The 16,705-nt window shown below is 38.7% G+C and overlaps 1 protein-coding gene across 1 annotated transcript in view; it reads left to right on the top strand.

Annotated features, from left to right (window-relative positions):
• The window catches only part of ZSWIM6 (zinc finger SWIM-type containing 6), a gene marked incomplete at its 3' end in the record, with an annotated part of 198,959 nt that overhangs the window by 28,824 nt on the left and 153,430 nt on the right, over positions 1–16,705 (top strand). The window lies entirely within an intron of this gene.

Below are 16,705 nucleotides of genomic sequence, written 5' to 3'. Positions count from 1 at the left end.
GAAAATAAAAACTTTTGTAGCTTACTTAAATTTTTGATTTTGTATACTGGTTATCTGTCTGGTCTCATTTGACAGCGCATGAGGAATTAAAGATAGTACATAAAGCTCATTTGTCCTTTCTACTTTAAATTCAGTATTAAAATAATATTGTAGTCACATAAAAAATGTGACTGATACTTTTTTATCACAATTTTACCAGTCCCATTAAGTGGGTTAAATGTGTTGCTAGTGAACACTGCAAAGTTCCCCCTGTCAAAGGACCAGACACTTCCATTTGGGGATTTGGTTTGTAGTTATGACTTAGTTCCCTGTTCACAAATTCCCAGGAGATGAGAATTCCTTAACTTGGAGGCCAGTGGAGGCCCAGAGTGGCTGCTAGTTCTTCCTTTGGGCCAGTGGTCGGCAAACTCATTAGTCAACAGAGCAGCAAACCGCGCCGCCGTTTGCCGACCACTGCCTTGGGCTAGTGAAAGGTGAGTTGAGATACCGTTGAGGTACTGCTGGCTTTGGCTTTGGGACTCTATGAAATAGCAGTAATGGTAGCTTACCTGTTTACAATGTGACTCAATTGTGAAAATATATATATTTAACACAATATTAGATGACAGGAGCTGGAAATTCTTAAAAATATAATTTACAAGTAAGTTGTGAAAACAGCACAGTTAGGACACTATCACTATACTTAGTAGTAGTATCAAGATCTTCAATAAAAGACTAGTGAATTTGTCTTACGTTTGTGCTGTTTGCTGTAGTAGCCACCAGCCACATGTGATTAATGAGCATTGGAAATGTGGCTAGCCTGAAAGTACTGGAATTGTAACACATGCATCAGGTAGTGTAGATTTAGTGCAATAAAAAGAATGTAAAATATATCAGTAATAATTTGTTAAAATGATGATAATTGGGCTACTTTGGGTTAAATGAAATATATCAATTAAATTAATTTCACCTGTTTCTTGTTACCTTTTTAAATGTGGTTACTAGAAAATTAAAATTATGTATGTGGCTCACATTTTTCTATTAGTGCTGGTCTGTAGACCTTTTGGTCTCATAGTAAGTTCTTTTTGTTTATGTATACAGTTTTGCCATGATTTGATTACATACTTGATTTTAACTTTTTTGCCAGCATGAATCTAAACACTCTTTAGTGATTCTTAAATCTTGGTTTCAAGACACTTCTTGAATTGCCCTTTAAATTATTTAGCACTGTTTTTTTTTTCAATCTTAAATTTCTAAGATAGAAGAACCATCTGCCAACTGTGATTATTCTTTAGGTTTGAGATCTCATTGGCTAAGTTATTTCCAATAACTTAAGAGTCTAAATCCATTTTATCTTTATAGAAAAGTTCACTGGATTTGGGAATGATATTTAAAATTGATATTTCTAGGTAAGGTATACAATAATTGCTAAAATTATATTTACTTAAAAAATAATTTCTTAGAAACCTATTGGCCTAGTAATAATGTAAGGAAATTGTCTTAAAGGTTAGATTCCTCACCCCCCTCACCCCCATGACAACAGAAGGGTGTGGTTTCCTTTAGTTTCAAAGTATTTGGGGGATTTTATTGTCCAACGAAAATAAGGAGGGGGGCAAACCAACATAGAATGACCAATTCTTTGTTTTGTCAATAGTTTTCAAAATGTGGTCCCTGCTTTTTAGTAGTGTCATCATTATCTGGGAATTTCTTAGAAATACATATTCTTGGGTTCCATTCCAGATATACTGACTGGAAAACTCTGGAGGTGGGGCCAGCATCTGAGTTTTAATAAGCCCCCCAAGTTATTCTAATACATGCAGACACACTGGCTTAATATACTCATTAGACCCACTAAGTGAAAAAGGGAAATCACTCTTAAGTTTTTAAAATAGGAATTTAGCGCAGCGGGTTGGTTACATGGGCAGTGGAGGCAGTAAGACAGCAAGATACGATGTTGAGGCAACCTGGAAATTAATGGCAGCAGGAAGAGAATAGTACAGTACTACCATTGGTAGGGTTATTCTGAGGAAATTGGGAATCTCCTGGTAGGAGCTGGAGTCATGAGAGAAATCCAGCCAATGTTGGGCGTGCTGCCTGAGGTGGAAAGGAGGGGGAGAAATATACTGGCTCCTCCCTTCTTCCCACCTACCAGTTCTCCAACAGTGCTTGCCATAGACTGAACCCAGGGAAAAGTCAGCTGACCTAGAAGCTTGAAAAATGATATCTGCAGAAAAATGATAATCTCAGAATAGAGGATAACCTTATTAATAGAATCAATTTAGCTTTATAAGACTAAACTTTTCTTTTATAATTTCACTGTGGGCCATAAAAATCTCTTTAGGGGCTGGTATCTGTGAGTTTGGGAAACTTTATACATTTGAAAGACTGTTTCCTGTCTACTCCAGAACCTTTTTTTTTTTTTTAAATATATTTTATTGATTTTTTACAGAGAGGAAGGAAGAGGGATAGAGAGTTAGAAACATCAATGGGAGAGAAACATTGATCAGCTGCCTCCTGCACACCCCCCACTGGGGATGTGCCCGCAACCAAGGTACATGCCCTTGACGGGGATCGAACCTGGGACCCTTGAGTCCGCAGGCCAACGCTCTATCCACTGAGCCAAACCGGTTAGGGCCAGAACCTTTTTTTAAAAAAAAATTATTTTAACCAAACAGACTGACAAATTACAGTGGGAAGGCTGGGGAGTGTTGGGGAGAGAGGGAAATAGATCAACCAAAGGACTCGTATGCATGCATATAAGCACACCAGTGGACACAAGACACTGGGCGGGGGGGTGGGGGTGGGATGAGGTCATGCGACAGGGGCTAGGGGAGGCTGGGGGAAGGTCAATGGGGGAAAAAAAGGAGATATATGTACTAATATATGTAATATTTTAAACAATAAAAAAATTATTTTATTATTTTTGTATGTTGTTAATCCTTATCCGAGGATATTTTTTCCATTGACTTTTTTTAGAGAGTGGAAGGGAGGGAGGGGGAGAGAGAAAGAGAGACATCAGTGTGAGAGAAATGATGTCCATTGGTTGCCTCCCTGTACTTGCCCTGACCAGGGCCAGGGATGGAACCTACAATCCAGATACGGTGCCCTGGACCGGGAATTGAACCTGGGACCCTTCAGTTCTTGGGCTGATGCTCTTACCACTGTGCCAATGCTAGCCAGGGCACTTTATTTTTTTTCCATTACCATTCATGCTCTCTTCCACCTTTCCCCCCACCCCTAATCACTACACTGTTGTCCATGGACTTTTTTTTTTTTTTTTTTTTTTTTTTAATCCTCTTCCTATTGAGGCTTTACCAAGCTGTCGGTAGTGCCACCTTGTGTAGACATGGGAAACGTATTCAATTTCTCTAATAACATCCCTGGAACAACCTGGATGTTTTTTTGTGGGTTTTTTTTTTTTTTTTTTCATATTTCACCTTTCATTGCTTAAAGCTTAGTTCTACCTTTTTGTATGTACTCTTTATCTTATTTCATTTTCCCAGTGTTCTCTCCCTTTGTCCTTTGCTGTTTCAATTATGATTAAACTAGCGGATAGAAGGGTAATTACAATGATAGGCTTAGAACAAGGAAAAAAACAAGTTGTAGGTTTTCAAAACAAAGTTAGAAATAGCATCTTGGACCTTTTAAGCCCTTGAAAGGACACTTAAAGATCCCTCTGCAAAAAGTCATCTATTTCCTCAGTCTTGAATTTTTTTTCTAGATACTAGTATTTAACCAGTATTTAATAATACTAGATAATAGTATAGTTTTATACTATTTATAATAAATGAAGCCTAAGAAGCTAACCACAGTTTTCCCCTTTGGAGGCGTCTGTGTTCTGAATTCCAGTTGACTGTCTCAGAACCCAATTATATGTTTAGTGGTCCAAAATAAAATCTAATACTTACGAATGCAAACGAGTCTGGAATATATATTCTTTTTTTTAAAAAAAATATATTGATTTTTTACAGAGAGGAAGGGAGAGGGATATAGAGTTAGAAACATCGATGAGAGAGAAACATCGATCAGCTGCCTCCTGCACACTCCCTACTGGGTATGTGCCCGCAGCCAAGGTACATGCCCTTGACCGGAATCGAACCCGGGACCCTTGAGTCTGCAGGCCGACGCTCTATCCACTGAGCCAAAGCAGTTAGGGCTGGAATATATATTCTTAAATTAAAAAGATCTATGCTTTCATTCACTAACTTTCTTGTATTCATATTCCAAAAAATAAGAAAAAAGTTGTAGATAAGTGAGGAACTGGTATAGTTTTCATTTTACTTGTACTAGTAAGTTTTTATAATAGGAAATGCTGCCAGTAAAAGCTTGAAAATGGAGAAGGAATTCTATTTCATGAGGTCTAGTGGAAGACCAGAGCTATTGTTTTATGTGCAAGGTGCTGTAGAGTAGTGATTCCAAAGTGTTTTTACTTCATAAAACACAGAAAATAACATTTATACAACGTACTGGGATAGGAGATTTCTAACTGTAGAGAAGTTTGCCAGTGGGCTGGTGGGTAAAGATCACTGGCCTAGGGGTTGGTAGCCCGGAGAGCTGAGGTATCACTTATCTTACAGTTTAGCTCTCATTGGAAGCTCTGCTATATGGAGGGATATTCAAGGGGTAATGAATTTTAGTCCCCTGAGGAACTCAACACTTAGCACCATGTTATAATAGTAGAAATACTAAGGAAGAATAGGAGAGGGTTAGTTCTGTTTGAGGTGGAAGAGATCAGTAAAGTCTGGAGAGGGTGGAGCAGAGAAGGTATTTCATTTAGAGGGATATTCTTGTGCAGAGGTATAGAGGGACCAAAGGGCGGAGAGAATTTGGGGAATGCCAAGGATTTCTGATGTGGTTGGGAATGTAAGATTTGGTGGTACTAATAGGAAGTAGTATACTGGGAAGTACTATTAAGAAAGTAGCCAGGGGTTGACTTCAGTAAGGCCTTTATGTGATTGAATGGGTTCATGACCTTGGGCACCACTGGTAGTGAGTGACATGATTAATCACCTCCCGTATGTTTAGAAAAATTCTCCTGGGGCAGGTTAGAATGAACTGGAACCTGCAAACAGATACATTCCTAGGGAGGGGAAGACATGGATGCTGCTTAGATAAAGAATGAAGGCTTGTACCTGGTCAGTGGAGATTGAGAGGGCTCTCTGAAGTGGGAACCTACAGATTTTGCTTATTTGGATGACTCATTTGAATCCTGGATGAAGAAAAGGATAATTGTCAGAATTAGAGTCTGTGTGGGGGACAAAGAGCTTGATTTTAGTTGTGGATTTTAAGGTGCTTGCAGAGTAACAGATGTTAACATTTATAAAATGCCTTCCAGGGGCCAGGTACTGATCTAAACACTTACTTTTTAGAACCTTATTTTATTCTCACAAACATAAGAAGTAGATGTTACCAGTTAGTGTCCAATCAGTAAACTAAAAAGCACCAGATATTTTAAGCACAGAAGGGTTTAATACAGGGAATTGATTACAGCAGCATTGGAAGGGATGGAGGAACAAAAAGAAAAAAGTGTGTGTTGGACCAAAAAGGAGAAAAAGCGTGCGTGCGTGCGTGCGTGCATGCGTGTGTGTGTGTGTGTGTGTGTGTGTGTGTGTGTGTGTTTTGAAGGAGCAAGGAGGAGAAGGGGATGTTACTCAGATATCAGACAGCTGCTGCATAAACTGTATGCTCTACAGATTTGCTGAAGATCTTCATTGGTTCTGCTGCTTTGGAACCACCACAGATGCTGCTGGAGCCTGCGGTTGTCTGCTGCTGCTTATGGAGGTACCACCAGAAACAGGAAATAAAAAAGATAGTTTTTCTTTTCTTTCACCTTGCAATCTTCTGCCATGGTTTCCATGGCCAGTACCCAACTTAGAAGCTAGTTACTAGCAAAGGAGTTTGAAAAATGTAGTTTATAGTCTTCCAACAACTTGTAATACAAAAAAGATCGGAACCAACAAAAAACAATTGGCACAGTGGGTTCTGTTTTTATCTTTACTTTACAGACGTTGAAACTGAGGCACAGAGAGGTCACACAGCTACAACTTGGCAGGGTTGAGATGTGAATCTAGGTAGTCTGGTTTCAGAGTCTGTACTCTTAGCTTCTACACTTTGATCTTGCTTCCACACATGGTTATTATTTGAAATTTTCCTTATTGCTGAGTACTTCAAATGAGCAGCTGTTTGCATTGATTTTGCTTATTCTGTGCTTATTTTTCTTTTGATATCGCTTATTGGCTTCAGCTTTTCACCTCTATCCCTGGAATCTCTCTCTTCATGGTCACCACTGATTTTGTAGCCAGTACAATGGGATATTTCAGTTTCTTATTTCTCCTTGATCTATTTCTAGCTTTTGGTGCTGATACTCATTTATATGGAATTCCAATCTTGACCTCTGGGTGCTGACTTGCTTTGTTTTCTTCTTACCTCATTGAGCCTCCTTGGTTTTCTTCACTCTCTTCCCATCGCCATCTCTCTGTTTGAGTTTGGAGTTCAATGTCTTATCTAAGAAGCTATTTAATGTTAATTTCATGTTTAAATTAGAATAAATAAAAACATCAAGTACACAGTTCATGTGGCCTTTTTTCTTTATGTTTTGTGAAGTCACAGAGCAGTCAGAGCGGGCCTCAGTTTGTACTCTTGCCTTGGGCAAGAAGGAAAAGAGAATGGAGGCTGAAGGAGGGGGGCTCACTTTGGGCACCTGCTATGTGCCAGTGCTAAGTGCTTTAAATGCATTGTTTCATTTACATTTCTCCTGTGGCATAGGTTGTTGTTACCCATATTTTATACATTGACAAACTGACTCAAAAGCCCCACTTTTCTTATCTGTTATATGAAGGACCTGGGCAAGATGGTATTTAAGGTCCATTTCCGTAACATTATGATTCTGTCACATACTGGTTGTCTTAAACAATAGTTGCTTCTAATATTGAAAAAGGAAGTTGCCATCCCACACTAGGAAACGTTCTGTTTTATTAAGACCAAGAGTACCAACATGTTATTTGTAGAAGTTACGAAGTAGGGCAAAGGCATTTAAAGTAGTCACGATGATAGATCTTCATATAAGTTTCAAGAGAGCCCCATTACCTCCAAATGAGGCTGCTGCCCAGAACGTTAAAGGCTGCTGTGGCTTTTATTCACAGGGGCTCAGGATAATAGCTTTGGAACACCTCCAGCCTAAACAAAGGGTAATCCTGTTATTCCATTATACTTTCTGTTTAGAGCATTTGTTTCCTGATTATTAAGAATCCCTTCTTTCCTTGCAGGGAATTTAGTGTGAGATTTGCAAGAAGATAGTGAAAAATATATTTTAAGGACAAGATTCACTGTAATATGTTTTGACATCTTTAGAAAGCCAATGGACAACCCTACATGTTTACCATGTGATTCGCCCACATGTTGTCTTCAGACATGCATATAGATGGTTTAAGTGGATACCAGCATCCTCTTTTGGTATACAGCACCCACCATAAAATATCAAGCAAGCATTCCTAGGTATGTATACATCAGCAGAGTAAGTACATTTCCAGGCTTTGTCTCATCTGTTTTACACTAATTCACTCATAAACATCCTTCAGCCTCTCCTCATTCACACCTTATTTTTGAAAAAATGGGGAATTGAAGGGGATATGCCTCTTTTTTGAACTTCCAGTTTATTAGCTTTCCTTGCATGGGAGGAAGCCAACACAGGGAACATCGGCTCCCTAGTTTTCCTACTACCTCTCCTCATTTGGTTTTGGTGGTTCCTCCTCTATCCAGCCTCTAAATGGTGGTGACCCCAGGGTTTGAGTCTGGCTCTTTTCTCCTTTCTCATGCCCTTTTTCTAGATGATGCCAACCACCCCCAAAGCTTTTAATGTCATCAAGTGATGATGGCTCCCTAATTTTTATTTTCAGGCCTGACTTCTGTCCTGATTACTTATCTCTTACGTCTTCTTAGATCTGGCAGGTATTTCAAGCCTTTATAGACTGCCACCTTCTCTTCAAAGTAAAAACCTTACATTGCAACCCAGTATATACACATATGTTACCATAAATAACATAAACCAAAGTTTCATAAACAATAATTACCCCTAAAACATACATGCCATGCTTCCTGATATTTTCTGTGACCCAGAACATTGGTTGTCGCCTGTTAATGGATTGTAACCCACTATTTGAAAAACACTGTTCTTGAGCCATTGTAGATGTTTTAGAGAGATTTCAGGTTGCCGGGAGGGAGCCTGCCCATCTATTTGAGACCATAAATATTTTAGAGTGCAGTAAATAATTATAAAATGAAAGAAGGCCTGAATAGATTCCTTGCATTTCACTGTGTCAGGAAGCCAAAATTTCTTGGACTGCATCTGCTCTTATCTAGGTCACTGATAATCTAACCACTAGCTGGATAACCCTCCTAAGAAATTACATTTTTGCATCCGGATAAGTGGAATTACTGATTATTTTTAAAAGTGTGAACCGAAACTATTCAGAATTCCCAGATCCAAACAAATGTCCAAATATATATATATACACCCCTTCATGCCCCCCCCATCTCCAAATGAGGCTGACTTAAGAGATTTTGGTCTCCCAAAACAAGTCCAACTGAATCACTGACTTTCAGATACCTGAGGTAAGTCAGTCTGGTTTCAGTTTGTTTCTTTTTTTCCCTGAGGATCAAGATGAAAAGTTGCTAAAATGAGGGAACTTTCTTCCACTGATTCCCACTGTATCCTCCTCTCCCCACATCAACTCTTGGAGACAGTGACTATGGAATCAGTACAAGCGAGCTTTTGGTTATTCAGAATTATTTTTTATTTAGAATTGGTAGGGATACATTCAATGATCTATTAACATGTGAGAATTGTCAGGTTTTAGAGTACCAGGTTTGAATATATCTATAGCAGAATTTATACTAATAAAAGGGTAATATGCTAGACCGGGAGACCTTCTGGACAAAGCCATGGTGGCGGGGCCAAGGCAGAGGCGGTTAGGGGCGATCAGGCCAGGAGGGGAGGGCAATTGGGGGCAAGCAGGCCAGTGGGGGGGGGGGCAGTTGGGGGCGAGCTGGGGGGCATTGGGGGTGAGCAGGCTGGCGGGGGGGGCAGTTGGGGGTGAGCAGGCCGGTGGGGGGGGGCAGTTGGAGGTGAGCAGGTTGGCGGGGGGGGGCCGTTAGGGGTGAGCAGGTCGGCAGGGTGGGCAGTTGGGGGTGAGCAGGCTGGCGGGGGGGGCAGTTGGAAGTGAGCAGGTCGGCGGGGGGGGGCCGTTAGGGGTGAGCAGGTCGGCAGGGTGGGCAGTTGGAGTTGAGCAGGCCGGTGGGGGGGGCAGTTGGGGGTGAGCAGGGTGGCAAGGGGGGCAGTTGGGGGTGAGCAGGCCAGCAGGCAGAGTGGTTAGGGGCGATCAGGCAGGCAGCCAGGTGAGCGGTTAGGAGCCAGTGGTCCCCGATTGCGAGAGGGATTTCCGACTGCTGGTTAATAATAAACCGGCAGTCAGACATCCCCCGAGGGGTCCCAAATTGGAGAGGGTGCAGGCTGGGCTGAGGGACACGCCCCCCCGTGCACGAATTTCGTGCACCGGGCCACTAGTTTTAGAAATTCGTGCACAGGGGCGGGGGTGTGTGTCTCTCAGCCCGTCCTGCACCCTCTCCAATCTGGGACATCACTCTCGCAATCTGGGACCACTGGCTCCTAACTGCTCACCTGCTGCCTGCCTGATCACCCCTAACCACTCTGCCTGCTGGCCTTCTTGCCCCCAACTTCCCCCTCCCGCCAGCCTTCTCGCCCCCAACTGCCCTCCACTCCTGGCTTGATTGCCCCTAACCACCTCTACCTGCGCCCCGCCACCATGGCTTTGTCTGGAAGGTCTCCAGGTCTAATTAGCTTATTACCCTTTTATTAGTATAGATGTGATAGGTACTTGCCTTGCACACTTCTGCTAAACTCACAGAAGGTTGACTAATCCAGTGTTCTTGGAAGCCTCCCCTTAATCCCAGTCTGTTCTCATTCTCATATTTTAGATCCAAAACGGCATTTATTCTAATGAAGCTTCAGAAAATAACTTTTATCGTGCTATAGAAATTTAAAATCGGCACAGTGACTTAATGGTTAGTTGACTTATTGGGGGTTTAGGGGGAGACTCTAGCTATGCTAGGATGGGACCTAAAAATACTTTGCTAATAATATGAACACTGTAATGTTTTAAGTCATTCCTGAGGGGAGCTAAAAGACCTTTAAAGATTATTAAAAAGATGCATTCTCCTATTTAACATTTGGCATTAACTTTAGAGGCCAGGATTACAAAGTATTTTGCATAGCATATTTTCTATTTCAAAAGTATAATAGTACATTATTTAATCTGTGGACTATCCCACACCACCCCCTCCAGATTTGAAGGGAATCTGATATCAATATTGCAGGTGGGTATTTTGCATTTCCATTTTTGAATATTAGGTAACTTATATCAGGGATCGGAAAATTATGGCCCTTTGGGCTAAATCTGACCTGCCACCAGTTCTTGTGTATCCTGCAAACTAAGAATAGTGTTCATATTATTTTAATGTTTGGGAAGGAAATTAAAAGAATAATGTTTTGACATGTGAAAATTGCATGATATTCAAATTTCAGAGTTTCTAAATAAAATTTTACTGTAATACATTCATGCTCATTAGTTTACATATTGTCTGTGGCTGCTTTTGTGGTACATGGCAGATTAGTTGTGGTAGAGACTTAATGGCCTGCAAAGCCTAAAGTAGAAAAAGCCCTTTACAGAAACACTTCGCTCACCCTGGCCTATATATATATATATTTTTTTTTTAAATTAAGTTTTTTGGGTGACATTTGTTAATAATATTTTGGAATGTAGTATTTTATTAATTATATCTGTGAAGTTAATAATTTAAGTCTCAGTGTGGAATATCATGTTCATAAACATAGGTAATAAGAAAACTTTGGAGGTTAAAAACACGAATTTGTTCATATATATGAACAAGTGTTTGAAAGTGGCAGTTACAGTGATGTGACACAGAGATACAGCATGCTTGATAGCATTGCTGTAATAAGAGTGGAACATCCTAAACTTTGTTTCAGACTTGACAACTTTTCTTCTATTTTTGAAATATCTCAAATACGTTTTGTACAATCACTAACATTTCACCCTCCCTTGTGTGCTTTTCTTTTAATCCAGTAAAGACTTTTCTCAGTGTGATTATGTTCTCTTATAACATTTAGTGGTTTTGGTACTTAAGTTTACCTAATGGGCTCATGACTGAAAGTTGGAGTCAGTTCTTTGCTGCCTTGCTAGAGAGCATGTGCAGACAGCACTGGGTTTGAAGAAAAGTTCTCGAACCACCGTATTTGGCAGTAAATTGGGCAAACATGTCTAAAATGAGGATAATGTCTGTGCGATATTTAGTTCCTCTTCTGTACAGCGTCTCAAACCCCAAACCCCATTTTGTATTAGCTGTCACTTATAACATCCACTAGCACTTAGTGAGCCAGAGGAAAAAGGGCTGTTTGTGCTTTTATAGAGTGTTTGAGCAATCTGGTATACTAACCTGCAGCTGCCTTCCCCCACTTTATCTCTGTATATCTGATTTTGACAGAATAGCAACAGTGCCACATTCTAGTGTGCTGCAGCAGGCCCACATTTATCTGTAGGTCTAAGATGTATGGTATCCTCACCACTATCCAACACAGAAGCCAGATAAGCAAAAGACAAACAAAAACCCCACAAACCTCTGAAAAGCCAAAATTAGGTGTTATAAAGGCCATCTAATAGTTTTTTTCTTAACTAGGGAGACCCCAAATTCTTTGTCAGAATCTGGATTTTCTTAGAAATCATTTTAGGAAGTCTGGCTATTGAGCTTATTCAAAAGAGGCATGGTACAGGGAAAAAGATGCCCCATGCAGGTACATCATCAGCCAGGAGTGCCAGCTTGAGAAGGTGATAGTTTGAGAAAGTAAAACCTTAAAAAGGAAGATAAAAGAAATCAACAATAGCAGTTTGAGACCATTTGGTGTGGAACCAAAGCCCCAAACACCACCCCCATATCCTTGCAGGATTACTGTGTTACTGCTCACTGACATGTTTGCGTCCTCATTGTGAGCCACTTACTCTTTACTAAGCATAATGTTGTCTTCTCACAACAATTCCCTGATGCAAGAATGGTTAAATGCATACATTCTTTTTGTAGTTGAGAAAAGTGAGAGACAGATTTTCTGTAGCTTTTCCAAGATTAATCAGTAAGAATGGGAGCTAGGATTTGAACCCAGGTAGTCAGATCCCAGAGTTTATTCCTTTCCAATTATCTCCAACCCCCATGAGGGAATGGGCAGAACACAGGGAGGCAATATGATGTAGTGAGTGGTTAGACTTCCTAGCTTCAGATCTCAGTTCTATCACATTTTGATTTGTTAACTAGTGTTTAGTACCCCATTTCCACATTTATAAAATAGATCTTAAAGTTGTTTGTACTTCATCATAGAGCTGGGAGAACTCAGTGAGACTGATGTAAACCACAGTATGAAACATTTGCAGCAAAGTGTGAAAAAAACATTTTATACCATCACATTAACCAATCATAGTCACAATTTTAGTGTTTTTCCTTTTTGTATATTCCTATACGTTAAAAAAGGGTTTCCCTCATCTGCACATTCTTATATCTAGCTCTTTTTGGTTTGTCATTGTATGAAAAGCATTTTCATGTTATACACATTTTAGAATTATTTTTAGTGACCATGTATATAAACTAATGGATTTATCATTCCACATAACCATTCTCTTATTTTGACATAGAGGTTGTTTCCAAGTTTTTATTTTAGGAATGATGGTCAGTTGAACATCCTCCCTCTACCCTGCCCATATTTTAATTCCCCTCCCCCACTTTCATGTAGACTTCCAGAAGAGGAAACTGAGGGCCAAAGGATATTTTTATGGCTCTCTATACATACTGCCATGTTGCCTACCAATTTCACATACCAATTACCAGCTCTAGATACTAACATGGTTTTATATTTTTGCCAATTTAACAAGTTACTAAAAGTTTGCCAAAAACAAGTTACCTTGTTGTTTTAATGTGAAAATTTTGGGTTACTCAGGAAGTTAAATATTTTCCCATATGTTTGCTTATTCATTACATTTCCTGTTTCATGAATTTCCTATCCTCCTCTTCACCTGACGGTAAAAAAAAAAGGGGGGGGTGGCACAGTGGTGGAGAGCAGGCGCTCTGGAGACAGATGGCCCAGTCCACACCTTGCATCTGCCTCCAGAGTGGGGAATGAAATGTGGGCAGGTGCTGTCACCTTGCTGAGATTTTAGTTGCCATTTTGGGACATTTGGAAGACTTTATTTTTAGGAATTCAAACATTTTTCCCATGGTGATTTCTTTTGTAATTTAGAGAACTTGCTGTACCTTTTCAGAGATTTAATACTCAGTTCCAGTTTTCTTCTGGTTTGAAAATTATTTTATCTCCTTATTCTACCTAGATTTTATTTTACATTTTAAGATCTTTTAAAATTGATGACTTTTCCTGTTGTCTGTGCTTATTATGACAACATAAGACATTCCTCAGGAATAAAATTTCTCACATTTGAAATTTTAACATTTGCACTGTATTTGTAGTACAGCTAAATGTTCAGAGGTGTATTGGGATAATGATGTTTAAATAATTTGTTAATGCCTTTTAGAATCGGGTCAGAATTTATTAGGTATATTAACTAGTATTTGGCATGGTGATTTGTTAGGTTTTGGATATTATAAACAATTTTATTTCTTCAGAAGTAGTTGGTGAGACATTTATTTTTTATTCTTTTTCCTAAAGGTGAGTTTTATATAGGAATCTGTACCTCAAAAATCACATGGCATTGTGTACAGAGTGTCTAGGGAGCAATTAGAAGGGCAATATGTTAAATCTTTTGCCTCAAGGCAAAACCATTAGGTGTGCTGTGTATGAGCCTCAAGGGGTGTAAATAACCAAACCATTCATGTAATCACCAGTTTCCTTCCATTTCAAGGCATCTGTGAAACCTTTAATCTTGTGGAAGAATCAGAGGAAGTTGACCTATTGAATCCACAGATTATTCTCCAAAACCTGAATATTTTGAGAAAGCATTTTTCAGAATTTATAAATTAACTGGTTGAATATTAGGCATAAGAACTTCGTGAATTTCATTTTCCATTTTGATGTGAACATCCCGAAGTTTGTTATGGTTTAAATGTCAACAGATCTCTTTTATGAACTCTTTTGTGTCTGCATAAAATATTTTTAAAAAAGATTTATTACTGAGTTTTTTGGTAACTTATTAGAGATTAGGAGCAAATTACCATTTATGGATGGCAGAGATTTCTCACTGCCATAATAAGACCATCCTCAGAGATGAGCAGCATTCACTGTGTTTCCTATAGTACTTTTGGGGATTTATTGAAAGGAAGAAATTTTTCTTTTTCTTACTACTATTGTGCATACATACTATTTAAACATGGAAATCTTTTCCATCTTAAAAAAAAAAAAATTCTTTCACACTGAGCCTTCCCATTCCATTCCTTCTCTCAGTGACCTGTTTTTTTTCCCTTCTTTTTCATAACCAAATTTCTTGAGATTAATTATACTATATTTTTTCACCTCCCTCTTTATTATTCAAACTTCTGCACTCTGGTCTCTGCCCCATCAATCTTCTGTAGATGTACCTGTTAAGGACACCAGTGTTAACTGATTGAAGTAGGCTTTCCTATGCTTCATCTTATTTGACAGCTCAGCAACATTCAACAAAGCTGACCACTTTTCCTTGGAACACAGACTTGACTTGACTTTCATAAATCCAAGCTTTCTTGTTTTTCTCTTACCTCTCTGGTAACACCAGTCTACTTTGTTGGGTTATCTTTTCTACCCACTTTTCTGGGCCCCTTTCTTACTTTAATCTTAATCTACTCTCAAAACTCCACATACAAGCTTCAAATCTTTCTTTTTCCTGAGCTCCAGACTTCTATAGTTCACTGTATATCTTTACTTGCTTGTCACACTTGTGCCTCAGACTTACCATTTTTCTTCCAAACCTGCCTTTCTCTCTCTATTCCCTTGTTCTGTAACGATGGGTACGTACCATCGCCTACCGAGTTTTTCAAGCCAGAAAATCACTATGTTATAATTTCTACCACCGCAATATCTCTTCATTACTACTGCTACCCTTAAGTCCAACCATCATTGGTTGTAGTAACTTTTTGCTGTCTTCTTATGTCACACATCAACTAACCCATCCTCTGTACTGTAAACAAATGATTTTTGAAAATCAGTTATGATCATGTTCTTTCCCTATTTAAAATTCTTTTGAAGGCAAACTTCTAAAATTTTTACTTAATTGTCTACAAGACTTCATGATTTGGCCCTGCCTTCATCTTGAATCTCATATCTTGCTCCCCCATCCTTCAACAGAGAGGATGTTTCTCTTTTGGTATCTAAGATTTGTAGCATTTAAATTACAAGATGTAGAAATGAATATTTTGTTTTTAAATATTGCTTATAAAAATGGTTCTTCATTTTGTGTATTCTTTATTTATATGTAGGCAATCCAGTTTATACATACATATTCAATGAGATAGTATAAGTTACATGTTTGTAAATTGTAAATCAAGCATGTCAAACTCGCGGCCCAGCCAATATAACGGTATGTAAGACACGTTTTAATAAACATTTTGCACCTTTTAATTTTCATAATATCCTGTTATATATAATTAATAACGAACTACAATGTTCGCTAATGACTGATTTGATTGATTACTATAATCGTGTTGCATTCATTTCCCTTATGCGCCTTATGCGCGGGCGCTCCATTTCTCTCCACTAATACTAGCAGCGAATATTTTAGCAGCCGGTTGCCGCGTCATTAGTCTTGTACTGACTTGTTTGGTGTGCGCAACAGGAAATATTTTGCTTTTGGAGAATAAGAAAAACAGGTTTATTTGTGTTATGCTTATTAATTTGTGCAGTTATTCAGTATCTGGTAAGTTCATGTTCAAGAAAAAATTAATTTTTATTAAAATGTTCTATTATTTCATGTTTATGATTACTCATTTCAGCCCTTTGTATTCAGCATGTCTCTATTGAAATAAACCTATGTTTCTATGAAAATTCGAAGCTTTTGTTTTTTTTTGTGGCCCACAAAAACTTAAACCTTGTTTATTTGGCCCATGTTAGCTTTTGAGTTTGACATGCTTTTTGTAAAAAGGTAAAATATTGTTTCTACCTTTTGTTTCCATCCATCATTTCTTTTGCTTCCATCTACATGATGATAAAAGATACTATACATGTGGGAACAATTAGGTAGGAATTTTGGAGTAGAATGGATATGATTTTTCATTTTGGAGTATTATTGGAATAGGAAATTAGGAAACAGCCCATAAAGCAAACCATTATGGTAGGATTGATATATTCAGAAGAAAAGGTTGCTTAGAATCTGGTATAGATCATTTGTCTTTTTCAATTCTTTACTCCCGTGTTTTTAGCTTCCATTTTAAGAAAGCATATGGTGACCATGGAATTATTTTCTATTTCTATTTAATTTATGGTTAAACTCAGTGATTATGCTATTTTAACAGTACTTCTGGCATTTTTCACACAACCCTTTTGGCCTGTATGAGCAAAGTTAATGCCAAACACCATTATTACCCATGAAGAAAAAAATTCTTTGTGATTAGAAACATCTAATATGAAATTTAAATGCTCTAGCTATGTCATGAATCAATACCATTCATACTC

The sequence above is a fragment of the Plecotus auritus genome (assembly GCF_963455305.1).
Source record: "Plecotus auritus genome assembly, chromosome: 7".
Classification (NCBI taxonomy): Eukaryota; Metazoa; Chordata; class Mammalia; order Chiroptera; family Vespertilionidae; genus Plecotus; species Plecotus auritus.
The sequence above is the reverse complement of the archived record's forward strand: the minus strand, read 5'-3'. Positions and strand labels throughout refer to the sequence as shown.